The following is a 21,089-nucleotide window of genomic DNA, read 5'->3' as shown; positions in this document are numbered from 1 at the left end:
AACTCAAAAGTCATATGAACAGATGAAATAGGAGCAGAAGTACCTATTTGGCCCCTTGACCGTGCTTCGTCATTCAATAAGATATCACTGATCTATTTGTATTTCCAAATCCACGTTCCCATCTATCCCAGATAACCTTTGGTTCGCTTGCCCAGTGGAAATTTATCTACCTCCATCTTAAAAATGTGAAATGACCATGCCTCCACAACACTCTGGGGCAGAGAGTTACAAGGGGGCATAACCCTCTGAGAGAAAAGCAAATCTCCTCAGAGTTGTTGTAATGTGACTACCAATTTTAAAACAATTCCCCTAATCCTAGACTTACCCACATAAGGAAATTGGGATTCTGTTTCCCCGCTGGCAGCAAACCTCCTTCCACGGGATTCCCGGTGGTGTGGGGTGGTCAATGGGAGATCCCATTGATAAGTAGTGGGAAGAGAGAACCCCACCACCAGAGAATGGAGCACCGCGGAGAAACACGCGACTGGGTGACCGGAGAATCCTGCTCATTTTTCGAGATGATTTTCGCGCCCACTTGACATGTCCTTATCTGCCTCTTTGTGCTCTTCACAACCTACCTACCTTTTTGTCTTCAGCAAATGTAGCCACAAGGCCTTCTCTGCTCTAATCTATTTCATTGCTGGAAATTGTAAAGACTCCAGCACAGACCCACAGTGGGACTCCACTAATCACATCCTGCCAAAATATAGTCAGGCAAATTATTATCTAAATGGAAAGCAGATTTAAAATGTGTCTGGGCAGAGGGATCTGGGTGTTTTTGTTCATGAAGAAAGTCGGTATGCACGTACAAAATGTAATAAGAAAGGCAAATGTAATGTTCGCGTTTATTGCAAAAGGACTGGAACATAAAATAATTGAAGTATTGTATAGGTGAGACCACATCTGGAGTTTTGGTCTCATTATTTGAGGAAGGTGGTGGTATTGGAGGCAGTTCAGAGGAGGTTCACCAGATTGATTCCGGGGATGAAAGGGTTGACGTATGAGAAGAGATTAAACAGTTTGGGCTTATACTCGCTGGAGTTTAGAAGGATGAGAGGGGATCTGATCGAGGTATATAAACTACTAAAAGGGATTGATATGTAAATGTAGACCAAATCTAGAACAAGAGGTCACAGATGTAGGTTGAGAGGCGTCAGATTTAAAACTGAGATGAGGAGACACTCGGAGAGGGTGGTGAATCTGTGAACTCACTGCCCCATAGTGCGGTGGAGTCGAATCATTAAATGGTTTCAAGAGGGAAATAGATATATTGCAGATTTTCAAAAACAGGCTCAAAGGATATTGGAACAAGTGGGGAGGTGGCTTTGAGACCAGGAAGAGATCAGTCATGATCTGATTGAATGGCGGAGCAGACTCGAAGGGCTGAATTACCTAAAAAAGCTGGTTTAGCACAGTGGGCTAAACAGCTGGCTTGTAATGCAGAACAAGGCAGCAGCGCGGATTCAATTCTCGTACCGGCCTCCCCGAACAGGCACCGGAATGTGGCGACTCGGAGCCTTTCACAGTAACTTCATTGAAGCCTACTTGTGGCAATAAGCGATATTATTATTATTACTTCTCCTCCTGATTCCTATGTTCCTATGCTCCTATAATGCCTGTCCTGTCATTATTACTTAAGTTATACAGATTGCTCACTTAATGAACTTGGAATAGTTAATTTGTATGCCACAGCTCTGTCCCCAGTGCACGGAATTCCCATGTGAACTTAATTTGGAACTCACTCTGTCTCCGTGTTACTCCAACATAGTTGCCGGTCTCCTTGTTCACTCCTTACTAATCAGTATAGATTCTGCCACTGGAAATAACAACAAAGAGTGACAAAACAGAGAGTAAGAGCTTCACAAAACAGGTATAAAAATAAACTTGCAAAATATGTTCAATCAACACAATACATTTTTACAATTGTATTAGGGAAAATAGGATGGTCAGGAACAGTGAGGATCCTTTGAAAACTGATAATGGTGATATTGTCAATGAAAATAAGGAAATTGAATCATGTTCAATAATTACTTTGCATCAGATGTACAGTCGAGAAGAGAACAACATTTGTGACATCTCCAGAAGCTGATGTTGAATCAGGGAAATGGACTGGAAATGATTCATAGTGTGAAACGAAGTGGATGAGACTATGATCTCATATTCATTGATTAGCATCATTATGTATCCTTGAAAGGTGGCGGTGAGATGTTCCTTTGAACCACTGCAGTCTACATAGTGTAGGGACACCCACATTGTATTCGGAAGGGGATTCGACATTTTTTACGGAATGACATGTGTGGCTTCAAGGGGAACTTCCAGCTACTGGTTTTCCTATGCTTTGCTGCCTTGCTAGGTGGCAGAAGTCGTGGGTTTGGTAGGTGCTCTTGAAGGAACTTTTGTGAGTTTCTGCATTTGTAGGTGCTACCTATTGCTTCATAAGTGGGGGATGGAGCAAAGGTTTATGGTGGTGCATGGCGTGCCAATCAAGCGGCTGTGTGTGTTAAATGGTGTTGAACCTATTGTATGTCATTGGAGCTGCACTCATCTGGGCAAGGGAGTGATATTCCATCACATTGCTGACTTGCACCTTATGGGTAGGCAACAGATTTTGGGGAATCAGGAAATAAGTTATTCGCTACAGATTTTCCAGCCTCTGAGCTACTCTTGTACCGGCAGTATTGATAATGTTGGTCCATTTCAGTTTGGGCTCAATGGTGACCCCAAAATGTTGATAGTGTGGAATTGAGTGATGGCAATGCAGATGAATGTCATGGGAAGATGATTAGATTCACTCTTGTTAGCGATAGTCGTCGTGTGGTGAGAATGTCACTTGCCATTTCTCAGCACATGCCTGCATGTGTCCTGGTAGTGTTGCAGAGGGACATGGACTTCTTCGGTATTTGAATATCATGGAAGTAACTGAACATTGCACGGTAGCATAGTGGTTAGCATCAATGCTTCACAGCTCCAGGGTCCCAGGTTCGGTTCCCGGCTGGGTCACTGTCTGTGCGGAGTCTGCACGTCCTCCCCGTGTGTGCGTGGGTTTCCTCTGGGTGCTCCGGTTTCCTCCCACAGTCCAAAGATGTGCGGGTTAGGTGGATTGGCCATGCTAAATTACCCGTAGTGTTCTAATAAGTAAGGTTAAGGGGGAGTTGTTGGGTTACGGGTATAGGGTGGATACGTGAGTTTGAGTAGGGTGATCATTGCTCGGCACAACATCGAGGGCCGAAGGGCATGTTCTGTGCTGTACTGTTCTAATTCTAATTCTAATTGTGCAATCATTAGCGAGCACCCCAACCTCTGACCTTATGATGAAGGGAAGCATCTGAAGCTGCGTGGGCATGGGATGTCACTGAGGAACAGTTTCAGTGTACCAGAACTGAGATGATTGACCTCCAACCAGCACAACAATCTTCCTTTCTGCAAAGTATTGGAGCGATTAGCCTCACCCTCATTGATTTCAATTCTGCCAAGGCTCCTTCATGCTACAATCGGTCAAATGTTCCCTTGATATCAAAGGCATTTATTTCACCTCACATGTCACATCAATTGTTGTTTACAGAACAGAGTTCCTGTTCGTAAAATAGTTTCCTAATTTCACCCCTGAATGGTCGTCTCGGACTTTCTAACTATGCTGCCTGGTCCGAGAGCCCAGGTGGAATTCTGCATAGAGGTGGTGGCACCACTCCACTCAGTCTGGCTTCAAATTGAGCAGTGCCAACTCCGTGTGCCCGGAAATTACCTCGCCAAAATAATGGCTACTGGACCAGGAATTGACGCAAGGCAAGGCTTAAGTTGCCACCAGGAAAAAAGTCCTGCTTCTGTGTTGCCAGCTGATGAACTGACAAATAACATTCGTGCCATGCACGTGTCAGGCAATGATGATCTCTAAGAAGAGAAAATCTAACCTTCTCCACTTGATATTCAACTCAGCATTACTATCACTGAATTAGCCACTATCGACACTCAGGAGGTTACCTTTCACCAGGGAGGCCAACCATCCCAGATTTTCTGGACAGTTCCATACTTGAGCCCTTATCTCCAGGTTGACTCCTGCTGAGCTCTTTGTCCTGTATTTTTCTGATTCAAGTTTTGCACATGTGCTGTATGTCTTAGCTCAGGCATAGCCTTTCTGCCAGGTGGCTCTGACATGTCTGGGAGCGAACTCCTCCCACCCAGTCTTTCCCCGCCCCAGAATTTACAGGTTCGGCAGTCCCTCCTGCGCCCATTCCTGTTGTGCTATGTACTCTGGGATAATACAGGCTGCAACTCGATGCAGCTTTGACCAAAAGATACTCCACGCGTTGAAGTAAGTTCAATGTGATTTATTGAACCATTAGCACAGTTCTCCATGAGTTCGACTCTCCTGCTGATGTTGCTGTAGTAACTCAGTCTAACTAACCAGTCTGCTCTAAGCCACGTGGTGGGTGTGATGCTTCTGATCTGCCCCTGTCCTACTCTCTAAGTGTCGCCTGTGGAAAGAGAAAGAGCATGTGTGCCATGTCCTTGTATTTGGTTTGTGTAATGCCCCCTTGTGGTAGTGCCACCTCTGGGTGTCTTGACTGCCCATTGGTCGTGTCCTATTTTATTTGTTGATTAGCTATATGTCTGCATGTCATGATGTCTCTGGTGCTCCCTCTAGTGGTTACTTAGTTGTAGTGTATTTACATTAACCCCTTGTGTATTTACAGTGATGCATATCACCACATCCAACCCCTTTGTTCGTGTTACATATTTTCTGTACAGTGTTAAAGAAAATTGAACAAATACAGGTAGGTAAGTGATGACATGTACAAGTGATGATGACTGTGATGACTATACAATATTATACAATACCAAATAATAAATATGAGTCCAAAGTTCATGAATTTACACGGTCGTGTGGCCTTCTTGTGCTGTTATGGAAGTGTCGATGTTGATGTTGTCATTCCCTTGTGAACGCCGTCAGTGTCCTGGTGTTTACGTAAGCAAGAAGTCATCAGGAGGTGTTAAAATAGTCAAATCACTTCATTGTCTGAGGTGGACTCTTTTTTTTAATGCTTGTGGTAGCAATTCTTGATGACATCTTTCCTAAAAGCTGGTTTGCTTGTCCGTAGTGTAGCAAACATGAATTGGTAAGATGCGTTGACATGCCATGGTATGATGCAATCTCGCCATTGTTCAGAGCTGAGCAGTAACATTGTCCTTCATGGGCAGAGTTGTACCATGTCGTACCAGTTGTGTTCTAGTGTTGTTGTCATTGTTGTTATTGACATGCTTGTTGTCTCTGTTGTTATTTTTGTAGGTTTTGTTGTGTTTGTTGCGCTCAATGACTACACCGAGTGGAGAATTCGAGTCCTTAGAAAGTTACTTGTGTCAATGTCCTTTGTGGCATCTGCCATTTCATTGAGCGTGCCGTCTCTGATTCCTCAGCGCTCTCCGTCTGGAGTCATGTCCGGTTCACTTGAATCATCTTTGGCTGGTCAATACTCCCCGTCTGGAGCCCATTCTGGTTCACTTGAATCATCTTTGGCTTGTCGATGCTCCCCGTCTGGAGCCCTTTCTGGTTCACTTGAATCATCTTTGGCTTGTCAATGCTGCCCGTCTGGAGTCATTTCAGGTTCCTGTGGAGAGGCCAGAGTAGATGAGGTTTGAATTAACGTGGTGTCACTGGAGTCACTAGTAGCCTCACTTTGATTGTCGAGTGCCTCTGTACATACTAGCTGAGATCTGGCAGTCTCGCTGAGATGTCGCACATCTTGTATGGGAATTGTGAAGCCTTTGTCACTTGTCACACGTACAGTGGGTAGACCTTCAGTGTCTTCTTGTCGGTTAGATGAGCTAGGTAGACTGTCAGAGTCTTTACTGGTGGCTCAAATAATCTGGGTAGACTGTCATAGTCTTTTTTTAAAAAATATTTTTATTCAGAATTTTCAACAATTTTTCAACCCAACACTCCAAACAGAAAAAGGAATAAAGCATAAAACAAGCAAAGATTAGACATGGGATTTCCAACAAAATACCATTTAACAAATAAATACGCCAGTAAGGAAAACCCCCCACTCTAACCTAAGCAAAAAAGGTACGCCCTATGAACAACTTTGAACTGTATTAGGCTGAACCTGGCGCAAAAGGAGGAGGAATTAACCCTACTCACGCCATCAGCCCACAGATCCTCATCGAGCTCCTCCCCGAGCTACTCCTCCCACTTTCCCTTTAACTCCTCCATCGAGGCCTCCTCCACTTCCTGCAGTTCCTGATAGATCGCCGAGTCCTTGCCTTCTCCAACCCATATGATCAAAATCACCCTGTCCTGAATCCTTCGTGCTGGGAGCAGCTCAAATTCCCTCACCTGCTGTGTCACAAACGCCCTCACTTGCATGTACCTAAAAGGATTCCCAGGAGGTAACCCAAATTTCTCCTCTAGCGACCTTAGGCTCGCAAACGTCCATCGATAAATAGGTCCCCCATTCTTTTAATCCCTGCCCGATGCCAGCTCAATGAATAGGTCCTGCATCCATCCTACCCGGAACAAACCTGTGGTTCTCACGTATCGGGGACCAAACCGAGGCCCCCACCTCACCCCTATGTCGCCTCCACTACCCCCAAATCTTCAGAGTCGCCGCCACCACCGGACTCGTAGTGTACCTTGTCGGCGGGAGCGGCAACCGTGCTGTCACCAGCGCCCCCAGACTCGTACCCACACAAGACACCACCTCTAGCCTCTTCCACGCTGCCCCCTCTACCTCCATTACCCACTTACGGATCATCGCCACATTAGCTGCCCAATAATAGCCACATAGATTCGGCAGCGCCAGTCCCACTCTGTCCTTGCTACACTCCAAAAACACCCTATTCACCCTCGGGGTCTTATTCGCCCAGACAAATCCCATAATACTCCTGCTTACCCATTTAAAAAAAGCCTTGGGGATAAGGATGGGCAGGCACTGGAACACAAACAGGAACCTCGGGAGGACCGTCATCTTGACCGACTACACCCTACCCGACAGGTAGAGTGGCAACATATCCCATCTCTTGAAACATCCTCCATCTGTTCCACCAACCCTGTCAAATTGAGCTTATGCAGGGCCCCCCAGTTCCTAGCTACCTGGATCCCCAGATATCGAAAGCTCCTCTCCGCCCAGCGGTAGCTCGTCTATCCCCCTTCCCTGGTCCCCCGCATGCACCCCAAAGAGCTCACTCTTCCCCACGTTGAGCTTATAACCCGAAAAGTCCCCAAACTCCCCGAAATAACCTCTACCATCCCCTCCACTGGGTCTGCGACATATAATAGCAGGTCATCAGCATATAACGACACCCGGTGTTCCACCCCACCCCACCAGACCAATCCCCTCCAGTTCCTAGACTCCCTCAGTGCCATGGCCAGCGACTCAATTGCCAGTGCAAATAACAAGGGGGAATAAGAGACACCCCTGCCTCGTCCCGTGGTATAGCCTAAAATACTCCGACCTTTGCCGATTCGTAGCCACACTAGCTACTGGGGCCCTATATAACAGCCTGACCCATCTTATGAACACTTCCCCGAACCCAAACCTCCCAAGCACTTCCCCGAGATACACCCACTCCACTCGATCAAAGGCCTTCGCCGCGTCCATGGCCGCCACTACCTCTGCTTCCCCCTCCACCGAGGGCATCATGATCACATTTAAGAGCCTCCGCACATTCGTATTTAACGATGACCATTGGAATGGTCCAGTACTGGGTCCAGCACCTAGTTCCCCCCCCCCCCCCCCCACCCCCCCACCCCAGCCAGACCACCCTCCAGCCATTCTGCTCCCCCATTACGCTCCCGTAAGTCAGCTGACTCCTTCTTACCCCGGCCACTCTCACCATTCCAATGACCCCCCAGTGTGGGAATCCCCCCGCCTCCCCCTGCTGATCCATATACGCTCTCCTCCAGCACCGCCCTTCTCCCCCCCCCCCCCCCCCCCCCCCCCCAGGCCCCGCCTCTCCCTTCCTTAGTGCGGGAAAAAGCCCGCGCTTTCCATCCGAGCCAGCCCCGCCCCCAATGGTGCAGCTCCTTTTTCTGCGACCTCGCCCCAGCTCCCTGACCCCGGGCCTCCAACCAGTGGGGACCTGCCCCTACGGTACCGGCGCCCACACTCTCACACAGCCCCAACATCATATCCACTCACCCCTTCCCATGTCACCTCTTCCCAACCTGAAACCAGAAGAAGAATACTCCCACAATACAGTAAACACCACCCCCCCACAACAAACCCTCAGTTCGAGTCCAACTTTTCAGTCTGAATAAAGGTCCACGCCTCACCTGGCGTCTCAAAATAGTGGTGACAGTCCTGAAACGTAACCCACAATCGTGCTAGCTGCAGCATTCCAAACTTCACCCACTTCCGATGGAGAACCGCCTTGGCCCGATTAAAACCAGCCCTCTTCTTGGCCACCTCCGCACTCCAGTCCTGGTAGATTCGGATCTCCATATTCTACCACCTGCTGCTCCGTTCTTTCTTCGCCCATCTCGGGACGCACTCTCTGTCCATAAAGCGGTGGAACCTCACCACTACAGCCCTTGGCGGCTCGTTGGCTTTGGGCCTCCTTGCCAGGACTCGATGGACCCATCCAGCTCCAGGGGCGTCGGGAAAGCTCCGGTGCCCATCAGCGTGTTGAGCATTGTAATTACATATGTCCCAGCGTCAGACCCTTCCACTCCTTCAGGGAGACCCAGAATCCGAAGACTCTTTCTCCTCGACCTGTTCTCCATGTCCTCAAACGTCTCCTGCCACTTCTTGTGTAGCGCCTCGTGAGCCTCCACTTTCACCGCCAGGCCCAGAATCTCGTCCTCGTTCTCTGAGGCCTTCTGCCGCATCTCTCGAATCGCCGCCCTTGGGCCTTCTGGGTCTCCACCAGCTTTTCTCTTGACGCCTTCATTGGCGCCAGCATTTCTGCTCTCAGCTCCGCCAGACAGTTTTTGAGGAACTCTTGCTGCTCCCGCGACCACTGCGCCCACGCTTGGTCTCCACCCGCCGCCATCTTGATTTTCCTCCCCGCTCTCTTCGCTGCTCCAAACCCACTTTTTTGATCGCTCCACTCCTGGTCCACTCCATACAGTGCTGGGGGAACCTTACTATCACCTCCCCACACTGGGAACCGTCATCCCAGTGCTGCTGGGGCTCCTCAAAAGGGCCCAAAAATCCGTTCCTGGTGGGAGCTGCTGAATGTGTGACCGAGCTAAGCAAGGCCACAACTGGAAGTCTGTCATAGTCTTTTTATTGTTCACGTGAGTGTGGTAGACTGTCGTAGTCGTCTTGCTGGACACTTGAGCGTGGCAGACTTTCATCGTCTGCTGCTGGTCGTTCAGATAAGGTTGCTAGACCTTCATGGTCTTGTTCATGCAAGGACTGCGCTCTGGAGTCTTGCATTACTTCCATCATGGAGTCTGTCAACGAGCTCGCTGTGGAGGTAATAATAATTATCGCTTATTGTCACGAGTAGGCTTCAATGAAGTTACTGTGAAAAGCCCCTAGTCGCCACATTCCGGCGCCTGTTTGGGGAGGCTGGTACGGGAATTGAACCTGCGCTGCTGGCATTGTTCTGTATTACAAGCCAGCAATTTAGCCCACTGTGCTAAACCAGCTCCTGCATTGCTCTCTCTGTGGAGTCTGGCATCGTTCCCTGTGTGGAGTCGGGGACTCTTCGTGGTGCGTGTATTACTCTCTGTGTGGAGTCGGAGACACTTCGTGGTGCGTGGACTACTCTCTTGGCATCAGGCCGCTCTCTGTGGGCTTGTACCGCTCTGTCTCTTGGCGCCAGGCCACAGCAGAATCCTGTACTCGGGATGTTGTCTATGCTGGGCTGAGAATCCCCAAATCCGAAGAACTCGTCCATGACTGTGTCGGATGCTTCAATGTACAATACATCTTGTTGCGGTTCGGATTTGGTACTGAGGTCGCCACGTCCAATGATGAAATCATCATCTGAGTTGTAGTCTTCAAGGACTAAATCATCTCTTAGGGTGGTGCTAACTGCCTGTTTCAGGGTTCTGCGGAGGTTACTTTCAGCTACTGGTCGAAGTTCAGGCATTGTGCTGTCGTTCCAGGTGAAATAATTGTGTTTTCTGGCTTTAAATTTTTTTTCTCACTATTTTCGGACATTTCTCCTTTAAGTGGGCATGGTCCGGGGCCTCTGACGTCATGACGCTTGTAATGTAGAGCGTAGGAATGGATTGCGCATGCGCAGATCGCTTTTCCTTCACTGCGCTCTTTGCGCAACTACGTATGCGCGTCTTTTGGCGCATGCGCAAATCACTGTTTTACCGGTTCGCGTCTTCTAGGGAACTGCACATGTGCGGCTCCTTGCTCAAAATGGCTGCCAATCAAAATTGCCGTTTGCTTCTGTTGCAAGCCTACCTTTGCCTCGTGGTGAGTATTGGCGCCAGTTTTACTGATTTCTTCTGTTGTGTTTACCTCGCAGTAGTTTTCAAACTTGTCCAGGACTGTCTGGAAGTCTCTCTTGTCCTGCCCTTTGGAGTACTTGAAGGAGTTGAAGATTTCCGTTGCACTTTCACCCGCAAAGGTGATTAGAAGCTTTATCTTCTCAGCATCGGCCATGCCATCTAGGTCGGATGCTACCATGTAGATCTCAAATCTCTGCTTGAATGCATGTCAGTTGGCACTGACATTGCCGTGGTACCTGTGCTGCTGAGGAACCGGAATCTCGATCATCTTGCCTGGATGCTGTTGCTGGTAGTCACGGATCTTGCTGAATTGAACTATATAGATTCAATAGGCACTACTGGTACCATGTTGTGTTATGTACTCTGGGATAATACAGGCTGCAACTCGATGCAGCTTTGACCAAAAGATACTCCACGCGTTGAAGTAAGTTCAATGTGATTTATTGAACTATTAGCACAGTTCTCCATAAGTTCGACTCTCTGCTAATGTTGCTGGAGTAACTCAGTCTAACTAACCAGTCTGCTCTAAGCCACGTGGTGGGTGTGATGCTTCTGATCTGCCCCTGTCCTACTCTCTAAGTGTCGCCTGTGGAAAGCGAAAGAGCATGTGTGCCCTGTCCTTATATATGGGTTGTGTAATGCCCCCTTGTGGTAGTGCCACCTCTGGGTGTCTTGACTGCCCATTGGTCATGTCCTATTCCATGTGTTGATTAGCTGTATGTCTGCATGTCTCTGGTGCTCCCTCTAGTGTTTACTTAGTCGTAGTGTATTTACATTAACCCCTTGTGTCTTTACAGTGATGCATATCACCACAATTCCGATGCCAAATGTATGCTATTTCCTTACCCCATAGCTGTTCACCCTGCATTTGACCAGAAACTGGTCTGAAACAGCCATACAAATACTATGTCATGAAGAGCAGATCAGTGGCTGGACATTCTGTGAAGAGTAATTCACCCGTTTCTCCCCAAAGTCTAAATTCTATGAGACACAACTGAGTGTAATGTAATATTTTCGACTTTCCTGAATGTTGTGGCTCTATGAGCACTCAACAAACTCTGCACCATCCAGGAGAAGGTTGTGCACTTGATTGGCACCCTATTGGCCATCTCCATCCTTTTGCCACCGATGCATAGTGGCAGCAGGATGTATCTTCAACAGGATGAATCACAGCAAATCAGCAAGGCTCCTTCAACAGCCCTTTCCAAATCCACGACTTCTCCCACCCTCAAAGGAGAAGGGTAACAGATACATGGGAATATCACCATCTGCAGATTGCCCTCCAATCCACACACCGTACTTACTTAGAACTATGTTGCCATTCTTTCATTATCACTGGAGAAATTTCCTGGCACGAGTTTCCCAACAATACAGAGTCCACATGCACCAGATACATTGCAGTTGTAGTTGTTTAAGAAGATGACTCACCAACTTTCCGATGACAGTTTAGGATAGACAATAAATGCTGATCTTGCCAGCAAAACCCCATACCTAGTGAAGGATTAAAATAACGTTTGGTTTTATATTTGAAATTGCTCACCTCGTATTAGCCAGTAAGGGATTGAGACAAAGGTAGGTATTTGGAGTAAGGCCAGCTGACCTATCACTGAATGTTTTAGCATTCCCAGGTGTTTGAAAATATGGGGTGGGATTCTCCCTTTTGGGGACTAACTCCTCAAGCCTGCTGGAAAACAGGCGAGAATCACTCCGGACTTTTTCCTCGAAAGTCAGGGGTGATTCCCCGTTTTCCAGGGGGCTAGCAGGGCCCCGGCGTGCGTCCCACAGCTCTGGCTGCCGGCGGGGCCGCGCATGTGCACGGCAGCTGCAAGCGGGTCCACTTACACGTGGTGGCCCACTTCAGCGCAGGCACCGCCGACATGGCGGACCCACACAATAGTCCCGCGCGGAGTAAGGGAGGTCCCCCCCAGATTGCGATGGCCCGCCGATCGGTGAATCACCGGTGAGCCCCCCACCCCGGAGTCAGATTTCCCACCAGGACCACAACTGTGGCCGCAGGCCCGAGCTCCCGCTGGGTGGTACCAGATGTGAACCACGCCACGGGGGCCCCTTCCAACGGCCCCCGACCGGCGCTGTGTCGACCGCGCGCGCGCGACTGGCGGGTTAGCAGAAGTGCCGTTGTGCCGGATTTCCGGCGTTAACGGCTATTCTCCGCCACCACAACAGGCGCGATTCCGGCGCGGAAGCTCGGAGAATTCCGCTCATGGTTCTCAGGAGGCTTCAGTTGTTTCCTGTGAGAGGAAGTGTAACAACATGGATAGAAATTCATTGGCATGTTTGGTTTCTCCCATTGTGCTCACAGATCCAAACTCCACAGTCCACATTGAGTTCTTGAGAAAGTGTGATGATTATCGACTGTTCCAGTTGACAACATTCTACCGAGACAGACTAGAGCTGGCGATTGCAGAAGGGGTGGATGGACTCAGCTCATTGTTAACATACGAGAGGATTTTCAATGGTCAAGAACATCGGGTAAGTGAGAGCAACACAAGATGAGTTTGATTTCTTCATTACAGAACTTGCAGGATATGTTAACAAATGAGAATAAAATACCAGGTTTGTCCAGAGCATCTTCTGGCAGATCGATAAGTCAGGGGCTGCACTGTCAATGAAGTTGTTGACCAATCAATCTCTGGTAATTAATTTATCCCTGACCCAGCCATGACGTGAGGAAAACTCCCGAGGTGTAGCGTTTTGAGAACCGTAGATCCAAAGCCACCAGCTCCGAGTACACAAGCTTCACTCATCGTGCATGGTTGCAGCAGCATAGTTTTTATATTACTGGATTAGCAAATTAGGCATCTATTTTAATTCAAAATAGAACAGGCACAGAATTCAATTGGAGGTGGGGGGGAGGGGTTAATTTGTCACATCTAGAATATCTCCATAGTATGGATACTGATTGAACTTTCCAAGGCTTGAAGATCGGGCTTGTGGCTCTTGGCAACTGAACCAACACGAGCAAAATCTTAATTTTGTGCTCACCCATCTAACTGGCAGATGTTTCTGGCCGTGGCAGCATTGGAAAGAGTCACTGCACAGTTCGAGATGTGTTGTTTTCAGTTTTCCTGCCAGCTGGTTTCACAGCAGTGTAGGGAGGTTACAATGGGAATTTCTGTTGGCAAGCGGCGGGAAGATAAAATCCCACTACCAGTGAATGGCACACGGCCGAGAAACACACGGCTGCGGAACTGGACAATCCCACCCACTGTCTTCAAATTGAGAATTGGGCATGCTGTTGTGTGATTCTATCCTCACACTGAACAGATCAACTATCTCTAAACTGAAAGGCCAATGTCTGACTCCCACCATGGTGTCACATACCATTTTCCCCCATTGATCCCTGCATGCATGCTCGCCATTGCATCACACAGTCCTTCTGGGGATGCAGGGGTAGGGTGAGCATTGATCATTCATGCACAGGTTGGCTCTGGCCCGTATCATCCTCCAACACCCACACCCCACATCGCCGCATCCCACACACCACACTACCCATGCCCACAGGCTACCGGCACACCCTCTGCACCCAGCCAAGCCCATCCCTCACAACCTGAGGACAGAGGGCCAAGGCAAGTCGGACTTCATTGAATATGTGTTAATTAGTGACAGTGCTATGTACATTAACTGTGCCCTCGCCCCGAACACTGTCCTATGTGCTGCACCTTGCCACCTTAACTTTCTAACCTTACTTGCCCGAATGCTCCTTCTAGGTGGTTATCCCAGGCGATACTGGAGGCGGCCTGCTGCGCTACCCGCCCTGTGACCTATGTCGTCCTCTGGAGAGAGCTGGGCTGGATGGGCACATCAGTCTTCTCAGTGTCACAAGTGGCTTGGAGCAACCCTGCTCTTCCCATTGCAGATGCACCAGGAATGGGGGCGGAATTTAGAGGTGCTGCGATGTTCCGACACCTCCCCTGCGGGTGCCACCGATATGGGCCCCATCCTCCTCCCTTGGGTGCCCGATGTCCCCCGGGCTACTCCTTGGGATGGTGGTGTGGCTGGAGTGAGCTACAGGCGTGCCTTGGTCACCTGGCGGTGCTAGTTCTGGAAGCCCTCTCTCGACTTGACCAGGGTCTCCATGCACACGGTCATGGAGCACTGGACTGTGCCATATCCCTCTGGGACTGTGCCAAGTCACGCACTGACTGTGCCACGTCCCTTTGGGACCCCGACAGGTCCCTCTGTGTCTGGCTCAAGTCAGCCAGCATCAGGCCAATGCTCTCGATGCCTACAGCCATGGCCCATTGTGATTGGGCCACGCTCTGGAGTGCTGCAGCAATATCCATGTGGCCCTGGTACGTGGCTACCTGTGACATGGTCACGTTGTCCTCTGCCTCAGCCACTGCCCGTAAACTATGGCCCAGGCTTTGAATTCCTGACCCATGGCTGTAACCTGGGCCCCCAAGACCTCTATTGCAGATGCCAACTATGCGGTGTTGGCCTAGTGGCATGCACCTGCAGGCATTGGATGGTTGCTGATGCTCCTCATGTAGTCCCTGACTCTGTGCCTGCATCTCCAGCATTGATGGAACTGCACTTTCCAGAAGCGCAATACCTGTCCAGACGGCAGCTAGTCCCTGGGGTGGGGCTGCCCTCACGACCGTCCGCCCCTCGGGAGTTCCTACCTCCACCTGTTGGACCACTGCACGTGTGTGGTGCACACCAGAGTGTGCCCCAGTAGCCTCTTCATTAACATGCCCAACCGAGATGAGTGTCTCTGGGATGTCGTAGGGTGTTGGCGACAGCAGTGACGGGAAGTCGATGTTATCTTCGGACATGTGTTGCAGGATATTGTGGGGTTGCGGTGGGGGATGTAGGACCCTGGATGATCCCGCCCCACCGTCCGGTGAGTCGTAGGGTTGTGGCTGGGGGCTTAGATCGTGGGTGAGGGGGTGAGTCACGTGCCATAGGGGCATCACAATGTAGTGGGGCTTACTTTGTTGTCTCATGCCAACCTCCGCCTTTGCCCGCTCTCCCATGGCCGCCGAACAGGTCCAAATCCCTCTACTCCGTGAGGGTGGGGCGCTATGGGTCACCTCCAGTCGCCTCTCGCTCCCGGAGGTTGTGGGCTGCCTTCTCCTGGGGGGGGCCAGATAATGTACAGTGTGAGACACTTGGACATGGGGCAGCACAAGGGGTCTGCAGCTGGTGGCCTGGGTGTGTGGGGCACCCGGCCATGACAAGCAGTACAGGTGTTGGCATGTGGTGCAGAGTGGGGTGCGAGGGGGCAACTGCTGTGTCGGGTGTGGTCGCCCTCTGGGAGGGGGGTGCGGGATGACGGGTAGGGGTGTGTGAGATGGATGGTGTCAGGATCACCCATCCGGCTAGAGCTTATTTAGGGGTCACTGTTGGGCAGTCAATGGAGTGTGCAGCCAGATGGCTGCCTCGAAGGCCACAGTAATGGCAACCCTGGTCCCGTGGGGACACTCTCAGCACACGGCTCATTTCCTGGTCTCTCCCCGCTACTCCCCCCGTCGCTGGCAGGCGGCTCCCAAGCCTATGGCAAAACTGTTTCGGAGGTGATATGATGATTGCTGTTTTCCATTGACTCCAGTTTTTACAGAACTCTCTGATGCTGGCTTAATTCAAATGCTGCCGTGATGTGACGGTCAGCTTCTCTCACCTATCCATTGGAGTTCTTTCAGCCAGGTATAAACCCAGGCAGCTCTGCTGCAGAGTCTGGTGCTGGTGGAATGCACTGAGTATTGGAGAGCATGTTCTGCTGAGCAAGTATCACTTCAAAGGACTGTCGATGATACCATCTATCGTTTTGATGGCTGAGAGGAGACTAATGGGATTGTATCCTGTATAAATGATTTTTTAAAAAAAAATTCTCCTGTTGGGCCTCCCACATTGTTGCTTATCTTCAGCTACCCAGATTCTGCTGCCTTTATTGTTTCCCCCGCCAGCTCCCAGATATCACTTGTGTGCTCAAAAAGCCAAAATGACACCCGCTCCTCAGATGCTTTTGATTTAAAATCCTCATTCTTCTATTTTAAATGCGTTCATGACTTTCAACATTTCCTCTCTTGTAAACTCCAACTTGAAAATCTCCATTGCTCTGACTCTGGCCTTTTACGCAACCCCTGCTTCACACTCACACTTTGGCTAAGCAACATAATCCCTCAACGCGTATCCACCTCCCCACTCCGCCTTCCCGAACTTTCATAGGAGTAACAATTTGCCAACAAAGGTTGTGTTTTTGGTATTTGAGTTACTGAAGGCGAAATGATTAAGTGATTAGATTTTCCATCATTATTATTGGCTGATTCTCCTGACAAATCAACAGTAGATGCTTGGATAAGTTGATAGTAATTTCAGAGTCAGGTTTCATTTTAAAATTCCCATTATTCTGGTTGGATAACATAATGATCAGAGTTGTCGTTTCCCTGTCACCTGAGTTCTGATTCACCGCTGTTTTATTGACGTAAATACGGGGAAGAGGAGCAGACCATTCAGCCCTTGGAGCCTGCTCTGCCATCTAATAACATCATGGCTGATCTGATCACAAGCTCAAATCTGCTTCCCGCCTCTCTCCGCTAGCTTGTCACTGTCTTGCTTACTGAGACCGGCTATAAATAGTATTCTGCTTCCAGGACCAGTTCAAGAAGAGAGTTCCAAAGACACACGACTGAGAGAAAAAAAAATCGCCTCATCTCCTCAGGATTTCAAATATGAGAAACAAGTGAATCATATTGTCAATCAGAAATGATGTCATGTTGGACATGAAGGGATGAAGAAAACTGATCAACTTAAAATTATTGCAGATTTTCAATGATTTCTCAATCTCATTGAATTATATTTCTAATTGCGAGTTTAGTGTATTCACATTTACTGATCATTAATAACTGAAGCGAGACGGGAAGAGAATTTTCAATCCATGTTCACCATGGATCAGGACCCGGCCCAGTGACAGCTTCTTGTGAGCAAAACAAGTGGGAAACTCCATCAGGGAGCAGATCCTTTCCTTCCTCAGTGTTTATCTTTCACTTTGCTCTTCAATATGTTCATTATTATTCTTTTCAGAATGTCACTGAGCTCGTGGAGAAGGGAAACCGGGCAGACAGTTCCAAACTTCTCATAAATCTGGTGATGGAGAAAGGATCTGGGGCCCGAAGGGTGATGTGGGAATCCTTTGTGAAAATGCGCCATGGGGTCCCAAAGCTGGATAAAATACTGAAAGAAATACAGGAACTTGGTACGGTAAAATCACAGTGAATTCAATTTTAGACTCAAAATTTCAGATTTACTGCAATATTACACAGATGATTTCATGGAAGTTACTTGTTTTAACAGGTTCTGATCCATTTGATTACATAAACATCGCACAAGGTTTATCCAAATTATCCATTTGCCTGAAAGGTAAGTGGTGAAATTTCAATTTCATTTCTGAGAATCGGAATGGTGGATTTGGAGACTTTGTGTACGATAGTGCCAAAATATGGAAAACAGAAAATTAGAGACTCGGGTAAAAAGGGCTGAAATTGATGAGGATTTTTCATTGATTTGCAATTATCCTGGATTCTCCTCCCCCAGCCACGTGTTTCTCGGCCACGAGCCGTTCGCTAGCGGCGGGATTCTATTTTCACCCCACATCTCAATGGGATTTCCCATTGAAAACCACCCCATGCCGCCGTGAAACCCGCTGGTGGGCGTGCGCTGCCAGGGGGAAAAGCGAATCGTGACTATCGGAGAAGGTCGGCGATAGATTAGCATTACAATCCATGGGCGAAATTCTCCGACCCCACGCAGGGTCGGAGAATAGGCGGGAAGCGGCGTTATTTCCGCTCCCGCAGGTTTTTGAATTCTCCCGCCGGTCATAAACCGGCGTTGTGCAAATCCCGCCGGCAGCCTGTGAAAACAGCTGGCGCCGGCGGGATTTCATTTTTTAAAAACTTACCTCAAATCTCCGGCCCGGATGGGCCGAAGTCCCGCCACTGGGAGGCCTTCTCCCGCCGCCGAGGTTTAAACCACCTCTGGAACGGCGGGCTCAGCGGCGCGAGCAGGCCCCCGGGGTCCTGGGGGGGCGATCAGACCCGGGGGGGTGCCCCCACGGAGGCCTGGCCCGCGATCGGGGCCCCCCGCTCACTCCGCGGGGCAGTGCCGTGGGGGCACTCTTTCTCCTTCCGCGCCGCCACGGCCTCCGCCATGGCGGACGCGGAGGAGAACCCCGCATCGCGCATGCGCCGGCAGTGACGTCAGCGGCCAGCTGCCGCTGACGTCACTGCCGGCGCATGCGCCGACCGCCGAAAGCCTTTCGGCCAGCCCCGCTTCCGACTGCGCCGGGTGTTTGCGCCAGTCTTCTGGTGCAAACTGCTCCGGCGCGGGGCTGGCCCCCAAAGGTGGGGAGAATTCCCCACCTTTGGGGAGGCGCGATCCCTGAGTGGTTGGCGCCACTCCCCTACGCCGGCACCCTCCGTCACGCCGGGTAGGGGAGAATCCAGCCCCCGGCGCGGGGCTGGCCCCCAAAGGTGGGGAGAATTCCCCACCTTTGGGAAGGCGCGACCCCTGAGTGGTTGGCGCCACTCCCCTACGCCGGCACCCTCCGTCACGCCGGGTAGGGGAGAATCCAGCCCCATATGAGGCGGAACTCTGGAATATTCCCCTCTGATCCTTCAGATGATAGAATCCTGCAGCAGGAGATCACATTATCAAGTTGTTAGCTAGATGCCCCTTACGTTCTATAAGAATATAAGAACGAGGAGTACGAGTCGGTAATTCAATCCCTCAAGCCAGCTCTGCCACTCAACACCAACATTGCTGATCTCATCTCATCCTCAACTCCACTTCCCCACCCGTTCTCCATAACTCTTCAACTATTACGAATTAAAAATCTGTCTATCCCCTCCTCCTTGAACTTACTTAATGTCCCAGCATCCACCGTATTCTGGGATCGTGAGCTCCACAGATTTACGATACTTTGAGAGAATAGAGAATTTTTCCTCATTTCTGTTTTAAATCTGCTACCCCTTATCCTAAAACTATGAAGTTTCGTTCTAGATTGCCCTACAAGAGGAAACATCCGCTCTGCATGTACTTTGTCAATAACTTTTATCATATTACATACCTTAAATCCCCTCACTCTTCTAATCTCTGAACAGTGTAGGCCTAAACTGCTCAATCCCTCTTCATAAAACAACCCCCTCAGCTGTTCCAATCAGGTAATGATCTGGATCCCTCAAGGTCAGCATCAACCACTGCAGCAGGAAATACATTCCAAAGGTTCAGGTAATGATCTGGATCCCTCAAGGTCAGCATCAACCACTGCAGCAGGAAATACATTCCAAAGGTTCAGGTAATGATCTGGATCCCTCAAGGTCAGCATCAACCACTGCAGCAGGAAATACATTCCAAAGGTAACGAAATAACGAACATCCAATCTGTTCCGACAGTTGCATCGTTTAAACAGGTGTTTCTGATCCTCCACAATTTGATACACTAGAATAACCTATCAATACGGATTCTAACAACCATTGAGATATTTAAGAGCTTGCCGTAGAATAATTCATGTCTGTGCCGCTTCGAAGAAAATAAACCAAGATCTTTGAGATGGCCTGTGTAGCTGAGCTTCTCGAAGCTCGGAATCATTCCTGCAACTCTCTTCTGGGGCCCTCCCTACTGACACTATATCATACGCCACAATGGGGGTTACCAAAACTGTGCACTCTCGCCAGATGTAATCTTACTAGGAACCTGCACAGGCAATGCATTGTATTTTATTTGATTGGCTCCATTAATACAACCGAATACCTTGTTAACTTTAGCTTCAATTTTTCGTCATTGTTCATGCCCCTCAAGTGGTCTGTATACACTAACGCCAAGATCTTTATTTTCTCTCAGCCTGCCTCAATATCGTTCCTGCAAATATTCAGTCTATTCAATATAGTTTTAACCACTATGTCTAAGATACATTTATCTTAATGAAACACTGCGTGCCAACATGTTCCCACTACTGTAGAACTGCAAAACCTGTTTCTTTTCACTGCCATCTACCATCTTATTCCTTGAATAAATATTGTTGGCATCTGTAAACTTAATGGGCGCGATTCTCCGCACTTACGCCGGTTCAGAGAATAGCGGGCCGCGCATATTTTCACGGCGACGCCGGTCCGACGCCCTCCCGCTATTCTCTGAACCCCGCACAAACTACATGTCGGCATTCCCGGCAAAGGCCTCGAAAGACCCCCCGACACGACCAGAAGCCCGACTTATTAGCCCCCCGCTATTCTCCGGCCCGGATGGGCTGAAGTCCCGACGTCCTCACGCCATATTTTTACGCCGGCCAACACACTTGCTTTTGAAGTTCGTCAACCAGTGCTGGCTGACGAGAGCTTCGAGTAGGTGAGCGCACCGCTCAGCGCACCGCTCTGCGCACTGCTGGAGTCTGGCTACAACGGGGAAGGCATCCCCGAGAATGGGAGGGGGTCCAGAGCGGGGGGAGTGGGGGTGACTGAGGGGGGAGTGGGGGAGACCGAGGGGGGAGTGGGGGAGACTGAGGAGGGAGTGGGGGAGATGGAGGGGGGAGTGAGGGAGACTGAGGGGGGAGTGGGGGAGACTGAGGGGGGAGTGGGGGAGACTGAGGGGGGAGTGGGGGAGACGGAGGGGGGAGTGGGGGAGACGGAGGGGGGAGTGGGGGAGACGGAGGGGGGAGTGGGGGAGA

At 49.7% G+C, this 21,089-nt stretch overlaps 1 pseudogene; it reads left to right on the top strand.

Moving 5' to 3' along the window:
* Positions 1 to 21,089, top strand: part of LOC119967845 — a 156,014-nt pseudogene that overhangs the window by 48,040 nt on the left and 86,885 nt on the right.

Source organism: Scyliorhinus canicula, chromosome 6, assembly GCF_902713615.1.
Source record: "Scyliorhinus canicula chromosome 6, sScyCan1.1, whole genome shotgun sequence".
NCBI lineage: Eukaryota > Metazoa > Chordata > Chondrichthyes > Carcharhiniformes > Scyliorhinidae > Scyliorhinus > Scyliorhinus canicula.
Note: the sequence above shows the minus strand (reverse complement) of the source record. Positions and strands in the feature narration are given on the sequence as shown.